At 41.9% G+C, this 22,089-nt stretch overlaps 1 protein-coding gene across 3 annotated transcripts in view; it reads right to left on the reverse strand.

Moving 5' to 3' along the window:
• LOC112256673 (signal-induced proliferation-associated 1-like protein 1) overlaps positions 1 to 22,055 on the reverse strand; it is a 79,005-nt gene extending 56,950 nt beyond the window's left edge. For all 3 annotated transcript variants that reach the window (XM_024430082.2, XM_024430081.2, XM_042325398.1), the window contains exon 1: positions 21,790 to 22,055. The gene's annotated coding sequence lies outside the window, so the exon portion shown is untranslated. The remainder of the gene's footprint in view (positions 1 to 21,789) is intronic.
• Between the last annotated feature and the right edge of the window lie 34 nt (positions 22,056 to 22,089).

The raw sequence follows: 22,089 nt of genomic DNA on the forward strand, positions 1-22,089 counted from the left end.
ATGAGTTTATCTAGTCAGAAAGTAGGCAAGGCACTCATGTGTTACCAATTTCTACTACTCCTAATCTATGAGGTTGAGTCACTGTCAACCACAAAAGTGAAAAAGTAACACAGAAAGAGAGGGGTGATCCTTGAAGGGTGGGACGCATGAGTTTTTACTAGGGCTGTCCACGATCCCAAAAAATCTAAGTCAACCGAAAGTCGTCTGACCAATCGATTGGTCATGTATTTTTCTATATATAGACAGGGGTTCTTAAACCTTTTCGGCCTGGCACCCAAATGAGAAATTCTGTGTTTTCCTGGGACCCAAGCTTAGGAAAATATGCAACTATACGTAAATATCAGTACACTTAATTGCCCTTATGGCTAAAAAAAAGGGTTACCCATAAATATCTTTTCATGCTTATTTCCCCCATTAAAAACACTCTTATATTTCTGTCTAGGTTGGAACTGTTGCTGTTAAAATACAATATATAATTTTCATTCTGAACTGGAAAAAACGGATTGATCACATCACAGAGATGAATAACAGAACACACACAGGCTTTTTGATCATGCAACACTCAGTAACAGTACAGATGAAAAATGATCAGGCCTACTGTACATCTTACTGTATAAATTATTGTTGAAAGAAAGTCTAGGTAGGAACTGTTGCTATTAAAATACAATACATATGTTTTTATTCTGAACTGGAATAAACTGATTGATCACATCACACAGATTTAGACCAGAAAACACACACACACATTCCTAATGAGAGGTGTGCGGCTGGTTGAAGTTTTCAACAAGCATGTCTATTCTGGGCTCAGTTTTTGACAGTGCAACTCTGAGGTCATGCTCAGCATTGAGACTCTTTCTGTACTTGAGAACCCTGACTTCCCAAATTGGATCAGAACATCTACTGCTTTCTAAGTCAGGCAGGAGACCGCTTCCTGCTGTAGATGAGCAACCCAGAACTGTGTGTGTGTGAAGCATCTTGCTTCAATCAGTTTATTCCAGTTCAGAATAAAATTGATTACTTGTATTTTAATAGCAACAGTTCCAACCTAGACTTGTTCTCAACAATAATTTCTACAGTTTAATGTAGAGTAGGCCTGATCATTTTTCATCTTCATCTGTACTGTTTCTTAGGTTTGCACTATCAGTAGCTAGCTAGCTTGCTTTGGCTAACGTTAGCTATTAGCTGTGTAACGTTACAAGGCCAGGGGATTGTTTGAAAGAGAAACTCACATGTACTACTATGAGAGATAGTACTCCCTTATTTCTGCTTATAAAATGACAACAATCGCCTGGCCTTGTAACTGTTATAAAATGACAACAATGCCTTGCTAGCCGACTTACTTTTCCACTGTGGAAGCACTGTTTCCTGAAGCATTCTGCCCTGTTCTGAAATAACTCCCTGGTTTACCGTCATGTTGTGCCTGGAAGATTAGGTCAGGACGTGTCATTTTATTAATTTGTTTGTTTTTGAGAGACTCATTAGTAAGCACTTCCCCAAACAAAACACATTGTGTGCGCTCCTTGTTATTTCTCAGTTTGTATGAAAGAGACAGAAAGTCATCATTGTATTTGCGTTTCATGACGATTGACCTCAGTCAGAACTTGTGGCTAGCATGAGTCTATTTCATGACAGTGGTGAGTGATGGCGAGTGGAAATAACAAATTAGTGGTTTGAACGACAGCGCTGCAGCGTGTGGGTCACAGAGGGATCTTCAAGTAACTGCAGAAAAAATATCCGTTAAACCGCGAAGCACACAGGCATCTCCCTCTACCTCTCCCACAGCTACCAAACTGAGCAGAGACCACTGCTAAGCAGAGTGCACTGAACTGAGAGCGCAGTTGCACTTGGCCAAATCAATTCCAGCAATTAATTAAATTATTATACATTTACGTGGCGACCCACCATTAAAAGGTCTGCGACCCACTTTTAAGAAACGCTGCCCTAGGCATTTAAAACTTTGTAGGGATAGGCGTACCGTCAACGGGACAGTTGTAAATCATGCAGCGCCTTGTGTCACGATCACAGATTTTAGAGAAACAACAAATGTCGGTACATATAAGAGTCTTATATCGGCTGAAGGCTTAAATTCTTCTTAACATAACTGCACTGTCCAATTTACAGTAGCTATTACCGCGAAAAAAGTGCCATTCTATGTTTGATAAATTCACCTCTGAAGGTGAAATGTGTACTTAAATTCTGAAATCTTGCTCTTATTTATCATCCAAAGGGTACCAGAGATGACATGAAGTGTCGTTTTGGTAGATACAATTATTTTTCATATATATAGCATGCACGGCCGATTTTGTATTTCCACTCGTTCAATTTGCAAAGAAAGGAATCTGTGAAAATCTAACCCTAAACGTTGTTTCAACCAGTCAAATCACATTCGTATGTATTCCTCAGAGATCCTAGAATGCAACCAGACTTCACTATATCATTAGGGGTGTAGTATATCCTATAAGACACCAAATTTGGTCAGAGAGTGATGCCTTCATGGCATGTCAAATAAACCAACCGGGGTCAAACAAAGCTAGCTAGATAGCCAATGAGCTGGGCTTTACGGGAGTATCCGGAAACCCTGTATCTATCGCAAAATGTAGCTGCTAACCTTGTGCGACAGCATGCCATTTCCTTTTGGACAAAAATTATAAGAATATTCAGAGTTATGAAATTATGAAAACTGGTTGTTTTGCAAATGTTGAACTTATAATATGGCTACTAATACTGGAAAAGTCCAAGTATACAGATTTGACGATATTCTTGCAGAAAAAGTAACCGGAAGGTTGCAAGTTCAAACCCCCCAGCTGACAAGGTACAAATCTGTCGTTCTGCCCCTGAACAGGCAGTTAACCTACTGTTCCTAGGCCGTCATTGAAAGTAAGAATTTGTTCTTTATTGACTTGCCTAGTTAAATAAAGGTAAAATAAAAATTCACAATTTGCCCAAATGTACCTGGGTGACTTCACACGCATGTAGTTTGCTCATACTTCAAGGTATCCGTCTGAAACTTTGCACATACACTGCTGCCATCTTGTGGACACCATCGGAATTACAACCAGAGTGATGGCTAGAAGTGGGACCTTTCTGCTGCATTTCAAAGATGGTGGTAGGAAAAAAAATTGTTTTTCCTTTGTATTTTCTTCTACCAGATCTATTGTGTTATATTTTCCTACTTCAAAGTGTTTCCTTTCAAATGGTACCAATAATATACATCCTTGCTTCAGGGCCTGAGCTACAGGCAGTTAGTATGTCATTTTAGGTGAAAATTGAAAAAAAAGGGGCTATCCCTAATGAATAAAATCAACTATATATGCATTGAACTTTTCTGATGCTTTAATAAGCGTACTGTTTGATGAAATAAGACACAAATGACTCAAGAGGGAGCCAGATATCAACCAGAAGAAAAAACCTTGACCTTTCCCGACCCTCCTTCTCCCGGTCCTAATGTCTTTTAGATTCTGTTGCCGGTACACAAGGAGTGATACAAACCTTAACTTCTATTGCCAACTATGTAAAAAATAGCCTATAAAGCCAACAAATACAAACATTGCAGCCTGCAGGTAGAAAACATCCTTATAAAAATAAATATCCTATAAATCACATTGGCTACGTATGGCCTGTCTGCAACCAACTTGAAACATTGTAACTATCAACTTTGGTCTGGCCAAAAGCTCATAATTGCAAACTTGCAACATTGTATACAATATTCTGAGCCCTCAGAGATTCCTGCTCTAGTGAGCTTGGGACAGAAATAGCTGTAGGCTATTTGCGCAAGGCATAAGAGCTAATCAGGTAAGCCTATATTATGATGTTTCCTCTGGATCAGAGCATGACATTATTCCCTTTCACGCTGAGTGGTTTTCAAAAGGGAGAGAGCTGGAAAGATTTTTCAAATACATTTAAGGAATATTGTCATTCTTAATGTATGTAAAAACAGACTTTGCTTGCTTGCTGTTTGAGGTGAATAAAACATTACTTTGAGAAGCTCCACAGCTCATTAGTGGTGGTGCGTTAATTAAGACAATCAGAAATACTATCAGATCCCCAAAGGGGAACATTTATATGCCAACATTTGCTCGCAGGACAGGTAGGTATAGGCCAACTTCTAGGGGTAATCAGGTGCACGTCCTCACACAACATTGACAGGAGCGCTCCAAACAAAAATTGACAAAACTTGTAAATGGAAAGAATTCAACCAAAACTTGTTTCTCACAAGTGTAGCATTGGTTGTGCGCTCTGCGAACAACATGTCCACTCTGACAAAGAGAACGGAAAATACTGGAATAATATTATATTCAATGCATTAAACAGACATTACCGTAACAAAAACAAACACTGTATCTTAGAAATTATACGGATTAACGGTAAACGTACTACTGGTGATATACAGTGCATTTGGAAAGTATTCAGAGCCTTAAACTTTTTCCACATTTTGTTACGTTACAGCCTGATTCTAAAATGGATTAAATTACATTTTATCCTCATCAATCTACAGAAAAAAACGTGAATAAAAACGCAAAACAAGTTTAGATTTTTTTGCAAATGGATTAAAAATACATTTAAAAAATACCTTATTTACATACACTACTGGTCAAAAGTTTTAGAACACCTACTCATTCAAGGCTTTTTCTTTATTTTACTATTTTCTACATTGTAGAATAATAGTGAAGACATCACAATTATGAAATAACTTATATATAGAATCATGTAGTAGCCAAAAAAGTGTTAAGAAAAATCTAAATATATTTTATATTTGAGATTCTTCAAATAGCCACACTTTGCCTTGATGACAGCATTCAAATCAAATCAAATGTTATCTGTCACATACACATGGTTAGCAGATGTTAATGCAAGTGTAGCGAAATGCTTGTGCTTCTAGTTCCGACAATGCAGTAATAACCAACGAGTAATCTAACCTAACAATTTCACAACAACGACCTTATACACACAAGTGTAAAGGGATGAAGAATATGTACATAAAGTTATATGAATGAGTGATGGTACAGAACGGCATAGGCAAGATGCAGTAGATGGTATCGAGTACAGTATATACATATGAGATGAGTAATGTAGGGTATGTAAACATATAAAAGTGGCATTGTTTAAAGTGGCTAGTGATACATGTATTACATAAAGATTGCAAGATGCAGTAGATGGTATAGAGTACAGTATATATATATATATATGAGATGAGTAATGTAGGGTATGTAAACATTACGTTAAGTGGCATTGTTTAAAGTGGCTAGTGATACATTTTTTACATACATTTTTCCATTATTAAAGTGGCTGGAGTTGAGTCAGTATGTTGGAAGCAGCCACTCAATGTTAGTGGTGGATGTTTAACTGTCTGATGGGCTTGAGATAGAAGCTTTTTTTTCAGTCTCTCGGTCCCTGCTTTGATGCACCTGTACTGACCTCGCCTTCTGGATGATAGCGGGGTGAACAGGCAGTGGCTCGGGTAGTTGTTGTCCTTGATCATCTTTATGGCCTTCCTGTGACATCGGGTGGTGTAGGTGTCCTGGAGGGCAGGTAGTTTGCCCCCGGTGATGCGTTGTGCAGACCTCACTACCCTCTGGAGAGCCTTACGGTTGTGGGCGGAGCAGTTGCCATACCAGGCGGTGATACAGCCCGACAGGATGCTCTCGATTGTGCATCTGTAAAAGTTTGTGAGTGCTTTTGGTGACAAGCCGAATTTCTTCAGCCTCCTGAGGTTGAAGAGGTGCTGCTGCGCCTTCTTCACCACGCTGTCTGTGTGGGTGGACCAATTGAGTTTGTCCGTGATGTGTACGCCGAGGAACTTAAAACTTACTACCCTTCTCCACTACTGTCCCGTCGACGTGGATAGGGGGGTGCTCCCTCTGCTGTTTCTCCTTTGTTTTGTTGATGTTGAGTGTGAGGTTATTTTCCTGACACCACACTCCGAGGGCCCTCACCACCTCCCTGTAGGCCGTCTCGTCGTTGTTGGTAATCAAGCCTACCACTGTAGTGTCGTCTGCAAACTTGATGATTGAGTTGGAGGCGTGCATGGCCACGCAGTCGTGGGTGAACATGGAGTACAGGAGAGTGCTCAGAACGCACCCTTGTGGGGCCCCAGTGTTGAGGATTAGTGGGGTGGAGATGTTGTTACCTACCCTCACCACATGGGGGCGGCCCGTCAGGAAGTCCAGTACCCAGTTGCACAGGGCGGGGTCGAGACCCAAAGTGAGTCCTACACGGCGGTAGTCGTTTAGCTCAGTTACCTTAGCTTTCTTGGGAACAGGAACAATGGTGGCCCTCTTGAAGCATGTGGGGACAGCAGACTGGGATAAGGATTGATTGAATATGTCCATAAACACACCAGCCAGCTGGTCTGCGCATGCTCTGAGGACGCGGCTGGGGATGCCATCTGGGCCTGCAGCCTTGCGAGGGTTAACACGTTTAAATGTTTTACTCACGTCGGCTCCAGTGAAGGAGAGTCCGCAGGATTTGGTAGCGGGCCGTGTCAATGGCACTATTTTTTGGAGCAAGACATCCTGGTCCGCGACGGGGCTGGTTTTCTTTTTATAATCCGTGATTGACTGTAGACCCTGCCACATACCTCATGTCTGAGCCGTTGAATTGCGACTCTACTTTGTCTCTATACTGGCGCTTAGCTTGTTTGATTGCCTTGCGGAGGGAATAGATACACTGTTTGTATTCGGTCATGTTTCCGGTCACTTTGCCCTGATTAAAAGCAGTGGTTCGCACTTTCAGTTTCACGCCAATGCTGCCATCAATCCACGGTTTCTGGTTTGGGAATGTTGTAATAGTTGCTGTGGGTACGACATCGCAGATGCACTTGCTAATAAACTCGCTCACCGAATCAGCGTATTCGTCAATGTTGTTGTTTGACACAATGCGGAACATATCCCAATCCACGTGATCGAAGCAATCTTGAAGCGTGGAATCAGATTGGTCGTACCAGCGTTGAACAGACTTGAGCGCGGGAGCGTCCTGTTTTAGTCTCTGTCTATAGGCAGGGAGCAACAAAATGGAGTCGTGGTCAGCTTTTCCGAAAGGAGGGCTGGGGAGGGCCAGGGTTTTACCAGCCCTGGTAGCACAATCAATATGCTGATAGAATTTAGGGAGTCTTGTTTTCAGATTAGCCTTCTTAAAAATCCCCAGCTACAATGAATGCAGCCTCAGGATGTGGTTTCCAGTTTACAAAGAGTCAAATAAAGTTTGTTCAGGGCCATCGATGTGTCTGCTTGGGGGGAATATATGGGGCTGTGATTAATATCTAAGAGAATTCTCTTAGATAATGCCAAGAGAAATTTGCCTACTTTCAAAGGCACTGTATGTAATTGGGAATTGATAGACTAACAATCAAACGCAAACAATTTACACAATGAAGTTATGAAACAATGAATGTGCACAAATTGGTGGAAGAGAGCGCATTCTGGAGGGAGATGTGCATTGTGCAGCCACACTCACCTTCTTCTTGGACTGTGCCATCACCGCGGTCTCGGCAATGGATTAGTCTCGGCCTCCGCAATGGATTAGTTCACTGAGGTGTGCGCGAATAACACAGGTGTCTCGTGTGCCATAAAAATAAATAAATATATACGGTACTGCTTGACTAAAACAATCGGCCAATCGACTAATTGGGGTCAGCTCTAGTTTTTATTCACCAACGTAACAACACAGAGTGGTCAAAAACGTACTAACTCAGTTGTAGTCACGATCTGGTTAACTACAAACATAATTATGTTTTTGATATTTTTACATATTTATGAACTTATTTCCAGATATCTTCTAAACGACCCACAATGCACCATCATATGGAGAATCTCCTTTACGTTAGCTAGCTCGAGCTGGCTGACATTAGCCACTAGCCATGCAGACCTAGTGTTGGCAGTGGTGAGCTACAATCCACCAATCACGAGGTGGTGTGATGTAAACAACCAATCAGATTCCCTACACGTGGGGGGCGCATTATCTCTGTGAAGTAGGCTAGCAGAGTTTTCCAACCTTGGATTAGTAGTAGCGCACTACAGTAGCTGAGTTACTGTGCTGTTGTGATCATTTCCATCTGACTGGGGACTTCCTCCAATCAACGTCTTAATGTAGGACTCTTCCCCTTATCTCCTGTGATGCGCCTCTAGATTATTGCCTCTGGAATCTATCTACTTTAGATTTACATCACTATATCGCTATTGGATTAGCTGACGCTCCCTCAACCAGTGAAATGGCCTCTCCCTCTGAAGAGTCTCTGTCCTTGGCTTTTCTTTGGTAGCGAACTCAGCCGTCAATCGGTAAGTCTATGCTCTCTCTACTTTTTATTGGCTGGATTTTTGTTGTTGTGTTCTGTGGGTTCCTGCCTGTGCTATACTAGTTGGTGTTGTTCTCTGGTTTACTACTTAGCTATGTCGACTTTGGTGGTTGTCTAGCTAGCATTTTAAAATAACTAACTTTAGCTGGCTGGCTTGCTGGCAAACATAACTGCATATACCAGTAACATTATTGATAATTTGTTAGATGGTGTTATGCATTTCCAAAACACTGGTTTACTTTAATGTAGCTGTAAGCTAGGTGTTGATTGCAACTGACTGACTCATGCAGTGCCAAGGTAATGTTAGCAGACTGGTAGGGCTAACATTAGCAGGCTAATTGGCTAGCAACCTTGCAAGCTGATTTGTACCAATACATTCATAAAGTATTTGCTTGTAAGTTGGCTGAACATTTTATTGAAACCAGCAGTCATGAATGCAAATGATTTGGTTTAATTTGAAGTTATACATTTGGAAGTTATTTCTGTTGGAGTATGCATTATAGGGAATAGGCTGCCTTGCTTGGTCCTCCATATAACGACACACCCGCAAACATTATTTTTTCGGCATGACTTCGGAATTCTGATAGGTTTATGTAATAACTTTGCATTGGCACTTTTGATGTGTATACTAATGCAAACACATGTTACATGTGATTGTGTTTATGCTATCTACCGTTTAATATTACAGAATTGTCCCCCCTTGTCAGGAAATCATAGAGATATCAGGTGAGAACAGTAAATTGACTATTCCATTGCATTGAATTCCTTCCCCCACTCTCTCTTTGTGTGTTTCAGAGAAGAGCCCCTGACATCCTCACACAGGACAAGGAAGGAACTGGAGCCAAGCAGTCTCATTCCTCACCCCCACCATGCCCAAAGCGGAGCAGGAACTTAACTCACAGGATGGAAACGTATTATGTGCTTCGACTACAGAGGGGATGTGAAATCTTGGAGCAATATGAAGTAGGATTTCTGCTGGTCGGGATGCAGGAAACAAAGGGGAGGAGTGGGAACCTGCAACTCTTTCAAAAATGTTGTTAACAAAGATAATATGTTGATAAGATAATATGTTGAAACCCCCATCACACTAAGTTCTGAGGAGAACTCATGCGGTGCTATGGAGCTTTGAATTCCACTGTATGCCACGCTCCTGAAAGTTCCAAAAACAGTTGAGCTGTTAAAGTGAAGGACCAGCTGAACAGACGTGTCTGCAGAAAAGATTATAACCACAAATAGGTGCTAAGTGGCATAAAAAAAATCCAAGTCCATTCAGTGTATTTTAATTATGGCTTATCCCACAAATTAAAGGCTTTTTTACTTGAAAACCCACACGGGTGCCTGGACTTGGATTGTTTTATGCCACTTAGCATCTATTTGTGGTTATAATTTTTCCTTTTGCTTTTCTAGTACTATCTCCCTCCAAAAGCACCTGTGGTTGTTTTGGAATACCTGAAGCGCCCCTGCTGCTTCTTTTTCTTCAAGACCTGTCTGCAGATTGATATCCTGATTCAGGAATGACCAATCCACATCACATTCCAATCTGCTCATGTTTCTGTCCACAGAACAACAGTACAGCTTTGTTGTTCGACCCGTATGGGCAGATAATATGTCACTATTGCATGGCAGACACAGCATGGGGCATTGGCCTTGTTCTCTGTTTATAGACTATGAATAGTAGCAGAGAGAGCTAGTAGCAGAGAGAGCCCTGTCAACTACAGTATGTGAGGAAAAGACAGGGGGAGTAGGCTTTAAAGTGTGATACCGTGTAGAGACTGACTGGCATGTTCAGACAAAACCAGACAGATCATCACTATGTCAGGCAAAATAGTCTGAAGCAACACAACACATCCTCAGGGACCAACATTTCATTACGGAAACCTTTTCTTTCCAAACAGTTTTTTTCTCTCTCTGTGTGGTTGTTTGTTCCTCGATGCCTGCCCACCACACATTATTTCCAGCACTTGTTGGACCTGAGAGATGGGAATTACAGCCTGTCTGGTGTAGTGGGACTGTGGCTTTGCGTTAGGGTACGGCTAAGTCATGTTTACAATCACATTTTTTGGCATATCCGATTCAAATCTGTTATTGTTCCTGCAGTCTGAAGAGTCAAAAGCCACATGGAATCAGATATTTCAAGCAACATTTAAAACCACCTACGAAGTCAGACACAAAACTGATTCCCGGCCATGCGACTTGTGTCTAAACGGTCATTTCTGATTTAGTTGCCCTCAAGTGGTATTTAGACTGTTATTTGGCATATCTTGTTTCTTGCTAGCTACTCTGTTGACAGTTTGACAAGAACATGACATGGTAGCTAACTAGCCAGTTAATTGTTTACAAACAAATGAGTTAATGTGCCAGAAAGCTACCAAGCTAGCAGTTGACTACTGTGACTAGTCAAAAATAACTTGTTTTGAAAGTTGGACCATCTTATCTTATTCTTACACTATGATTTTGAACATTCAAAACATTTTTAAAAAATGGGAAACGTCCATGGCAGGCATTGTTATCGTCAATGTTCCCTCTAAGTTGCGCATGGGGGCTCAGCTCCCTTTGGACTGCTGCGCAGAAAAAAATAAATGTGAGCTCACGCAGAGAAGCACGGGGTTGAACTTCACTCAACTTTTGACAGTTTTCCCCTTTAGTTAACACGATCAACACTTCGCTCTACTGTGGGAATTGTGATCGAATCAACGCAATATTAGCCACTTTCAATGTAATATACTGAAACAAAATGAACTACGCAAGATTTAATATGCAAAACTAACTGTGCAAGCAATTTTCTTGTTGGCAGAGCGTATTGGAGTAGGATTCTATTGCGTTGACAGGCACTAATCAGGCCTGTACTCTACACAGACAAGTGCGCCATAACCAATCAGAGTTGCAGTAGGCCTATATGCAAATAGCGATTGCCATATGAAGCTGTGCCATTCACTTTGAACTGGACTGTGTTTACAGTATGAGCGGTTGCGAGTAGATGCGCTTGTTTTGAGATCAAAGTGATAGCTGCATGTAGCCACATGTGCACATTTGTTCATATTCTTTGCTAGTTAGTGAGTTATTAGCCCAGTTATAGCTCATGTCGGGTCAACAATGGGGGAGTGGTTGCTTCCAACAAGAGCAGAAAATGTGTACATTTCTAGCCATCTTTGAGCTTGTTTATGTCTTAAAGGGGAAGTGTTGTATTTTGAGACGGTCTTGAATAAGCTAAGTAGCCAATAGACAGAGCGTAGCATAATTCGTCTGATTCTCTGTAATAATGGTTGTAAATATTAATGCATTTTATTTTGTAAAGTGGTTTCTTGCATCAAACACAACATTTTCAGTCACCTCCTTGTCTGATGGACAAGTGGATAAGTCTCATGGAATGTAGGCATTGAACACCACACATAGGCTGCTACTGTAGGCTGAATGATAGAACAGCTATTTCCATGTTAAAATGTTATGGGGTGCGTTTCTCTTGTTTTTGATGGTAGGCCACTCTGGTAGGTCTACATTATGATCAAATAGCCACAGTAGCCCTCTTGGCACTGTAACTTTAAGCGGGTACAGCCTCAGTGTTCACAGTAAACGCACGCCGAATGTTGCACAGAATTTTCAAAAGTTCAAGTTTGCGCTCAGCAGACCTGAAATTTGCTCAATGCTGAAAAAAATGGAGGGAACTTTGGTTGTCACCCTAGCTTGCTACATAACTTCTGAGTGATAGGAAGCACGAGCATCACCATCATCAGCCTACACCAATGTGCACACACCCATCATCACTATGACAACTAGCATAGCCATGTCAGCAAATGACTGCTGTCTGAACACACACATACAGTGGAGCAAAAAAGTATTTAGTCAGCCACCAATTGTGCAAGTTCTCCCACTTAAAAAGATGAGAGAGGCCTGTAATTTTCATCATAGGTACACTTCAACTATGACAACAAAATGAGAAAAAAAATCCAGAAAATCACATTGTAGGATTTTTAATTAATTTATTTGCAAATTATGGTGGAAAATAAGTATTTGGTCACCTACAAACAAGCAAGATTTCTGGCTCTCACAGACCTGTAACTTCTTCTTTAAGAGGCTCCTCTGTCCTCCACTCGTTACCTGTATTAATGGCACCTGTTTGAACTTGTTATCAGTATAAAAGACCCCTGTCCACAACCTCTAACAGTCACACTCCAAACTCCACCAAGACCAAAGAGCTGTCAAAGGACACCAGAAACAAAATTGTAGACCTGCACCAGGCTGGGAAGACTGCAATAGGTAAGCAGCTTGGTTTGAAGAAATCAACTGTGGGAGCAATTATTAGGAAATGGAAGACATACAAGACCACTGATAATCTCCCTCAATCTGGGGCTCCACGCAAGATCTCACCCCGTGGGGTCAAAATGATCACAAGAACGGTGAGCAAAAATCCCAGAACCACACGGGGGGACCTAGTGAATGACCTGCAGAGAGCTGGGACCAAAGTAACAAAGCCTACCATCAGTAACACACTACGCCGCCAGGGACTCAAATCCTGCAGTGCCAGACGTGTCCCCCTGCTTAAGCCAGTACATGTCCAGGCCCGTCTGAAGTTTGCTAGAGAGCATTTGGATGATCCAGAAGAAGATTGGGAGAATGTCATATGGTCAGATGAAACCAAAATATAACTTTTTGGTAAAAACTCAACTCGTCGTGTTTGGAGGACAAAGAATGCTGAGTTGCATCCAAAGAACACCATACCTACTGTGAAGCATGGGGGTGGAAACATCATGCTTTGGGGCTGTTTATCTGCAAAGGGACCAGGACGACTGATCCGTGTAAAGGAAAGAATGAATGGGGCCATGTATCGTGAGATTTTGAGTGAAAACCTCCTTCCATCAGCAAGGGCATTGAAGATGAAACGTGTCTGTGTATCATTTGGCCAGTCAGTGTTCCAAAAAGTACTTGAAAAACAAAATTGATTTGAGCATTAAGGCATGCAGTGTGAACAAGGCTTTAGTGTGAGGTTACATGAGTTCATCAGCATTAGCAACAGACTAACAGACTATCAGGGCAGAACAAGAATTGGACTGACTCTGTAGGGAATAGGACTATTTGTCAGCTGTGGGAGGGCTAGATTAGAATAGACATCTTGTCCCAAATCAGCACATCAACTATGTTGCACCTGCACCACTACATTACATTCTGCCTCATCAGGAGAATAAGTAGGGGGCGTCACAAGGCAAAACATTTGATCTCCACATATATAATAGTGTAACCACAAAAGACGAGAGCATTTTTGTGAGGTTGACGTTCCCCAAACGTGGTCGAAGGGGCAGTTTTCTTTGTTCATCTGCATGTACTCTGTGACAGTGAGCTGAAAGAGATTACATCATCTCCATTGTGAGTACTGAGCTCTCTCGTCGTTTCCATCGGTTGGCATACCCCCGGTAGGCCCAAGCAGACAAAGCCGGTGCATTCCAACAGTTTAATAGGAGACACTACTACAGTCATCCTCATCCCAGTCAGCTTTATCATCCCCCTTCAATTCAATGGTGACATCGTAGGGCACTGGAGGACAGATTGCCAAGCCAATAATTTACTCTTCTGCCTTTGGGTCTGACAAACACTGCTTAATCATTTTAACAGGAGCCAACAAATGTTTCCATAATGTTAATATATTTCTAGTCATTATCTTTTGTGGTTACGGACGGTTGGCCAAAAGTTCAATCCACTTATTTTATTTCACAGTGATGAGTCAGAATAGAAATGAAAAGAAGATGGCCTTGTACTGACACCAGATATGTTGGTGTATCAGTCCATTCAGTGGCACATCCCAGGGTCTCTTATGTCTGTTTTCAGCCTTGACCAACTAACATAAGGAGGGAAGCCATTCAACATTGTCAATACAAGCGGCACATTACTCGAGGTGAAGAAAGCTCATTGTTATGAATGATTCATTATCTCATTGTTATGGATGTATCATTATCTCATTGTTATGGATGTATCCAAATAAATGTCACTAGAAAACAGCTTAAACAAATGCAAAGGCAGCTACTGTTGTTATTCTGGCTACACTGTTTAACGTGACTGTAAATGAGCCGTTGGCTAGCAAGCAAGCAAGGGATAAGAACGCTGCCAGCCAGTATGGCAATGGAACGTTTAGAACGAACAACTGGGTTGTATCCATAGGTCTCTGGCAACCGAACTGATAACCAGCCGGCTTGGGTAGCAACCCTAGATTTGTATCAGGACTAGAGGTCGACCGATTAATCGGAATGGACGATTAATTAGGGCCGATTTCAAGTTTTCATAACAATCAGTAATCTGCATTTTTGGACACCAATTGTGGCCGATTATTTTTTTAAACCTTTATTTAACTAGACAAGTCAGTTAAGAACACATTCTTATTTTCAATGATGGCATAGGAATGGTGGGTTAACTGCCTTGTTCAGGGGTAGAACGACAGATGTTTACCTTGTCAGCTCAGGGATTTGATCTTGCAACCTTCTAGTTACTAGTCCAACACTCTAACCACCTGCCTTACATTGCACTCCACAAGGAGCCTGCGTGGCAGGCTGACTACCTGTTACGCGAGTGCAGCAAGAAGCCAAGGTAAGTTGCTAGCTAGCATTAAACTTATCTAATAAAAAACAAATCAACCTTAACATAATCACTAGTTACCTACACATGGTTGATGATATTACTAGTTTATCTAGCTTGTCCTGCGTTGCATATAATCGATGCGGTGCCTGTTAATTTCTCATCGAATCACAGCCTACTTCGCCAAACGGGTGATGATTTAACAAGTGCATTCACGAAAAAAGCACTGTCGGCTGCCTGGCCATTTTTTCATAACAAAGACCGTAATTAATTTGCCAGAATTGTACATAATTATGACATAATATTAAAGGTTGTGCAATGTAACAGGAATATTTAGACTTAGGGATGCCACCTGTTAGATAAAATATGGAACGGTTCCGTATTTCGCTGAAAGAATAAACATTATGTTTTCGAAATGACAGTTTCCGGATTTGACCATGTTAATGACCTAAGGCTCGTATTTCTGTGTGTTATTATGTTATAATTAAGTCTATGATTTGATATTTGATAGAGCAGTCTGACTGAGCAGTGGAAGGCAGCAGCAGGCTCGTAAGCATTCATTCAAACAGCACTTTCGTGCGTTTGTCAGCAGCTCTTTGCTGTGCTGTTTATGACTTCAAGCCTATTAACTTCTGAGATTAGGCTGGGGTAACCGATGTGAAATGGCTAGCTAGTTAGCGGGGTGCGCGCTGATAGCGTTTCAATCGGTGACATCACTCGCTCTGAGACCTTGAAGTAGGTGTTCCACTTGCACTGCAAGGGCCGCGGCATTATCACTTAATGTCCACATAGAAGAACACTTTTTGGTTCCAGGTAGAACCCTTCTTGGTTACAGGTAGAACCCCTTTTGGATTCCATGTAGGGTTCTACCTGGAACCAAAAATGGGTTCTACCTGGAACCAAAAAGGGTTCTCCTATGGGGATAGCCAATGAACCCTTTTGGAACCCATTTTTGGTAGAGTGTAGGCTTACTCTTATGAACAACAAAGCAAACAGTTAGTGTTAGTATTTCACAATGGCTACTCAGAATTGTAGCAAACACATTCCAGAAAGGCACTTTATAAACCTGAACAATGCTCAAAATCATACCTGCCCTGGAGAGCCTGCCCTGGAGTCCACCTCCCTGACCCTGCTGTTGGCTACTGTCCCTCACTGTAGTCTGCCGTATACTGTGGCTGGATGTCATGCTCCTCATGACTGACCTGTTCTTAGAGTCTTAGAGTTTAGTAATGACCTACAGTCATCATACTCTGGTGATGAGATGTGAGCTGCATATACAGTGCCTTGCAAAAGTATTCACCCTTATTGGCATTTTTCCAATTTTGTTGCATTTACAACCTGTCATTTTAATTTTATTTGGATTTCATGTAATGGACATACACAAAATAGTCCAAATTGGTGAAGTGAAATGAAAAAAAAATACTTATTTCAAAAAATTCTAAATAATAAAAAACGGAAAAGTGGTGTGTGCATTTGTATTCACCCCCTTTGCTATGAAGCCCCTAAATAAGATCTGGTGCAACCAATTACCTTCAGAAGTCACATAATTAGGTAAATAAAGTCCACCGGTGTGCAATCTAAGTGTCACATGATCTCAGTATATATACACCTGATCTGAAAGGCCCCAGAGTCTGCAATACCACTAAGCAAGGGGCACCACCAAGCAAGCGGCAATATGAAGACCAAGGAGCTCTCCAAACAGGGCAGGGACAAAGTTGTGGAGAAGTACATATCAGGCTTGGGTTATAAAAAAATATCTGAAACTTTGAACAGAGCACCATAAAACCCGTTAGTAAAAAATGGAAAGAATATGGCACCACAACAAACCTGCCAAGAGAGGGCAGCCCACCAAAACTCAAGGAACAGGCAAGGAAGGCATTAATCAGAGAGGCAACAAAGAGACAAAAGATAACCCTGAAGGAGCTGCAAAGCTTCACAACTGAGATTGGAGTATCTGTCCATAGGACCACTTTAAGCCGTACACTCCACAGAGCTGGGATTTATTGAAGTGTCCCGAAAAAAATAAGCAAACATGTTAGGTGTTCGCCAAAAGGCATGTGGGAGACTCCCCAAACACATGGAAGAAGGTACTCTGATCCGATGAGACTAAAATTGAGCTTTTTGGCCATCAGGGAAAATGCCATGTCTGGCATAAACCCAACATCTCTCATCACCCCGAGAACAACATCCCCACAGTGAAGCATGGTGGTGGCAGCATCATGCAGTGGGGATGTTTGTCATCAGCAGGGACTGGGAAACTGGTCAGAATTGAAGGAATGATAGATGGCGCTAAATAAAAGGGAAATTCTTGAGGGAAACCTGTTTCAGTCTTCCAGAGATTTGAGACTGGGACAGAGGTTCACCTTCCAGCAGGTCAATGACCCTAGGCATACTGCTAAATCAACACTTGAGTGGTTTAAGGGGAAACATTGAAATGTCTTTGAATGGCCTAGTCAAAGCCCAGACCTCAATCCAATTGAGAATCTGTGGTATGACTTAAAGATTGCTGTACACTAGCGGAACCCATCCAACTTGAAGGAGCTGGAGCAGTTTTGCCTTGAAGAATGGGCAAAAATCCCAGTGGCTATATGTGCCAAGCTTATAGAGACACACCCCATGAGACTTGCAGCTGTAATTGCTGCAAAAGGTGGCTCTATAAAGTATTGTTTTGGGGGGGGTGAATAGTTATGCACACTCAAGTTTTCAGTTTCTGTCTTATTCGTTGTTTGCTTCACAATAGAAAATATTTTGCATCTTCAAAGTGGTAGATATGTTGTGTAAATCAAATGAAACAAACCCCCCCCAAAAAAATCTATTTTAATTCCAGGGTTTAAGGCAACAAAATAGAAAAAATGCCAAAGGGGGGTGAATACTTTCACAGCCACTGTAGCCTATACTATTGTCTTATGTTAACCATGAAGGATATTTTTGTCTATAGCACAAAGTAGACTGGTTTGCCCATCAATGATGATTAAAATAGAAACATTATTTTTCCCATAGTAGTGTCAGCACTGGATTGATTTAAAGTGAAAAGTCCATAATAAGAGGCACTGGTCCAGTTTGCATGATGATTTGGCATGATGATTTGTAAAGAAAATAAATATGTATTAAGCGGCAAAACAGAAGTCTTCAATTGTTATGACTATGGACCTGACTGATGTTATCCCAGTCATCAGTCAGCCAAGCTTATGAAGAATGCTAATATTTTGCCAACTATGCAACTCAATATTCTTTCCTCCCCGTATCTGACACATCCCACCATAACCAAGCAGGTTTCCACAGAATAGCATACACCAATACAGATGGAATATTAGGGGAGGAATTAAACACTGAATATCTTATCTGCATAGGACAGCAAGTACAAATGCAAAGATATACAAAAAAAGAGCAAACAGTGAATGAGTGCTAAATATACTCTATTTGGACTCCTTCTGACAGCTACTGGAACTGTGAGTAACAGCCGGTCATAGAGGTCTAATTCAAGTCCTTTGTCCAAGTGAATCCAGATTTGCCACTGTAGGGCTCATTCAATTCCAAAACATTGCCTGCCTTATAAAGTTTCAACCAATAGCTTTATGTTATTCAATAGCCTATTACTTGGTCAGTGAGGCATTTGAATTGCCCCTGAAACTAAGTACACTGAACAAAAAAATAAACGCAACACAACAATTTCTATGATTTTACTGAGTTACAGTTCATATAAGGAGGTCAGCCAATTTAAATAAATAAATGAGGCCCTAAAATATGGATGTCACATGACTGGAATACAGATATGCATCTGTTGGTCACAGATACCTTTAAAAAAAGGTAGTGGCGTGAATCAGAAAACCAGTCAGTATCTGGTGTGACCACCATTCGCCTCATGCAGCGTGACAACTCCTTCGCATAGAGTTGATCAAGCTATTGATTGTGGCCTGTAGAATGTTGTCCCACTCCTCTTTAATAGCTGTGCGAAGTTTCTGGATATTGGTGGGAACTGGAACATGCTGTTGTACACGTCGATCCAGAGCATCCCAAATATGCTAAAAGAGTGATATGTCTGGTGAGTATGCAGTTCATGGAAGAACTGGGACATTTTCAGCTTCTAGGAATTGTGTACAGATACTTGTGACATGGGGCCGTGCATTATCATGCTGAAACATGAGATGAATGCGAGAGATGAATGGCACGACAATGGGCCTCAGGATCTCATCACGTTATCTCTGTGCATTCAAATTGCCATCAATAAAATTCAATTGTGTTTGTTGTCCATAGCTTATACTTGCCCATACCATAACATCACCGCCACCATGGGGCACTCTGTTCACAAAGTTGACATCAGCAAACCACTCACCCACACAACGGCATACATGCTGTCTGCCATCTGCCGGTACAGATGAAACCGGGATTCATCTGTAAAGTGCACAATTCTCCAGCATGCCAGTGGCCATCGAAGGTGAGAGTTTGCCCACTGAATTCGGTTATGACGCCAAACTGCAGTCAGGTCAAGACCCTGGTGAGGACGACAAACAGACAGATGAGCTTCCCTGAGACCGTTTGTACAAAAATTCTTTGGTTGTGCAAACCCACAGTTTCATCAGCTGTCCAGGTGGCTGGTCTCAGATGATCCCACAGGTGAAGAAGCCGGATGTGGAGGGCTGGAGTAGTTACATGTGGTATGGGGTTGTGAGGCCGGTAGGATGTACTGCCAAATTCTCTAAAACGACGTTGGAGGCGATCTTTGGTAGCGAAATTAACACTCAATTCTCTGGCAATAGCTCTGGTGGCCATTCCTGCAGTCAGCATGCCAATTGCACACTCCATCAAAACTTGAGACATCTGTGGCATTGTGTTGTATGACAAAACTACACATTTTAGAGTGGCCTTTTATTGTCCCCAGCACAAGTGGACCGGTGTAATGATCATGCTGTTTAATCAGCTTTTTGATATGCCACACCTGTCAGGTGGATGGATTATCTTGGCAAAGGAAAAATGCTCACTAACAGGGATGTAAATTAATTTGTGCACAATTAGTTTGAGAGAAATACATTTCTTGTGAATATGGAACATTTCTGGGACCTATTTCAGCTCATGAAACATGGGACCAACACTTTATATGTTGCGGTTATATTTTTGTTCAGTGTAATTTCTACCATGTCTCACAGGTTGCACACAAAAATAAACTACATAACCAAAAATATGTGGACACTTGCTGAACATCTCATTCCAAAATCATGGGCATTAATGTGGAGTTAGTCCCCCTTTGCTTCTATAACAGCCTCCACTCTTCTGGGAAGGCTTTTCATTAGATGTTGGAACACTGCTGCGGTAGTGAGATCAGGCTCTGATGTTGGGTAATTAGGCCTGGCTCGCAGTCAGCATTCCAATTCATCCCAAAGGTATTCGATGTGGTTGAGGTCAGGGCTCTGTGCAGGGCAGTCAAGTTCTTCCACACTGATCTCAACAAACCATTTCTGTATGGATCTCACTTTGGACACGTAGGCTTTGTCATGCTGAAATAGGAAAGGGCCTTCCCTTCACTGGAACTAAGGGGCCTAGCCCGAACAATGATAAACAGCCTCAGACCATTATTCCTCCTCCACCAAACTTTACAGTTGGCACTATGCATTGGGGCTGCCAGATGGTAAAGAGTGATTGTTCACTCCAGAGAACCAGTTTCCACTGCACCAGAGTCCAATGGCGGCAAACTTTACACCACTCCAGCCGACACTGGGCATTGCGCAGGGTGATCTTATGCTTGTGTCCAGCTGCTCAACCATGGAAAACCATTTCACGAAGCTCCCGATGGACAGTTATTGTGCTGACGTTACTCACAGAGGCAGTTTGGAACTCAGTAGTGAGTATTGCAACTGAGGACAGATGATTTGTACGTACCTCAGCACTCGGTGGTCCTGTTCTGTGAGCATGTGTGGCTACCATTTCGTGGCTGAGCCGTTGTTGCTCCTAGACGTTTCCACTTCACAATAACAGCATTTACAGGGCAGAAATGTGATGGACTTGTTTGAAAGTTGGCATCCTATAACGGTGCCACATTGAAAGTCACTAAACTCTTCAGTAAGGCCATTCTACAGCCAATGTTTGTCTATAAAGATTGCATGGCTGTTTGCTCAAATGTTTACACCTGTCAGCAACGGGTGTGGCTGAAATAGCTGAATCTACTCATTTGAAGGGGTTTCTCCTAAGTGCACAGTGTTGAGCAATACTGTAGTTTTTCTACCAAGTGGTTGAGTAGACAATAGTGTTATCCCTTGTGACAGTCCAAACCACATCAATGGTTGTTGCCTTGCTAATAGCAAGATCCATCAAGCTGCTTCACCACGTAGCCTACTATACTAAATCAAATGTGTAGCTCAAATGTGTAATGCCCAATAGTTTAACCATTTGGGTTGATAGTGGTGGTCTGTCACTTACAATGGAACATCAACATTAACTCACCACATTAACCCACCGAACTAACTATATTAATGGTAGAAAATGATGTAGGCTATAGCTTGCTAAGGAGGGGACTACACAAAAAGCTGCAGCATTACACACCTATTACAGCGCTATTACATCAAGCCCGTTTGCTCGATGCCACCTGGAAATCACCAAACCCAAGTTGCATCCGAAACAATGCACATCGAACGTGATATAATTGCGGTTTGCATTGACCAAAATTGACATTTTCCACTCGTGTCACGCGCAGAGTGCGCGTTCTGAACCCACAAAGCAACCTTTCTGGTTCCCTCCTAATTTCGGGAAAGAAAATACCCTGATTGCACACTCTAATGTAGGCTACTTAGGCTACTATAGAACACATACTATTCGGTCAGATGTAGCTGTTTAAAATGTTTATTGGTTGAGGAGACTATCCTGATGTTGCTTGCGACCATGTACCTCAAAACATCATGCACATGACATGGATCGTTCCCCAACGTTAAAACGCATGTTTCCCGACTCACCTTTTCTCCTCTCCCCGTCAACCATTGGATGGCATGAACACAATACTAAGCGTTTTTCCCCTTTTGTTTTTCAGGACCCGTCAGTGTAAAAATGCAGCAACACCGTTATGTATATTGCTTTAAACAGTTGTTTCCGTTCCGGTTAAAATCCCAATGATCCTGTTGCCTTCGTCAGATATGTAGAAGTTTGATACAAAGTTACGGGTTTGCTTCGCTGCACTATGCAGCTGCTGTAGAGATGAGATCATACCAACACCCTCCCTCACTGTACTGGAATCTCGCGAGAGGACTTCATACTAT

Source organism: Oncorhynchus tshawytscha, linkage group LG08 (genome assembly GCF_018296145.1).
Source record: "Oncorhynchus tshawytscha isolate Ot180627B linkage group LG08, Otsh_v2.0, whole genome shotgun sequence".
NCBI lineage: Eukaryota > Metazoa > Chordata > Actinopteri > Salmoniformes > Salmonidae > Oncorhynchus > Oncorhynchus tshawytscha.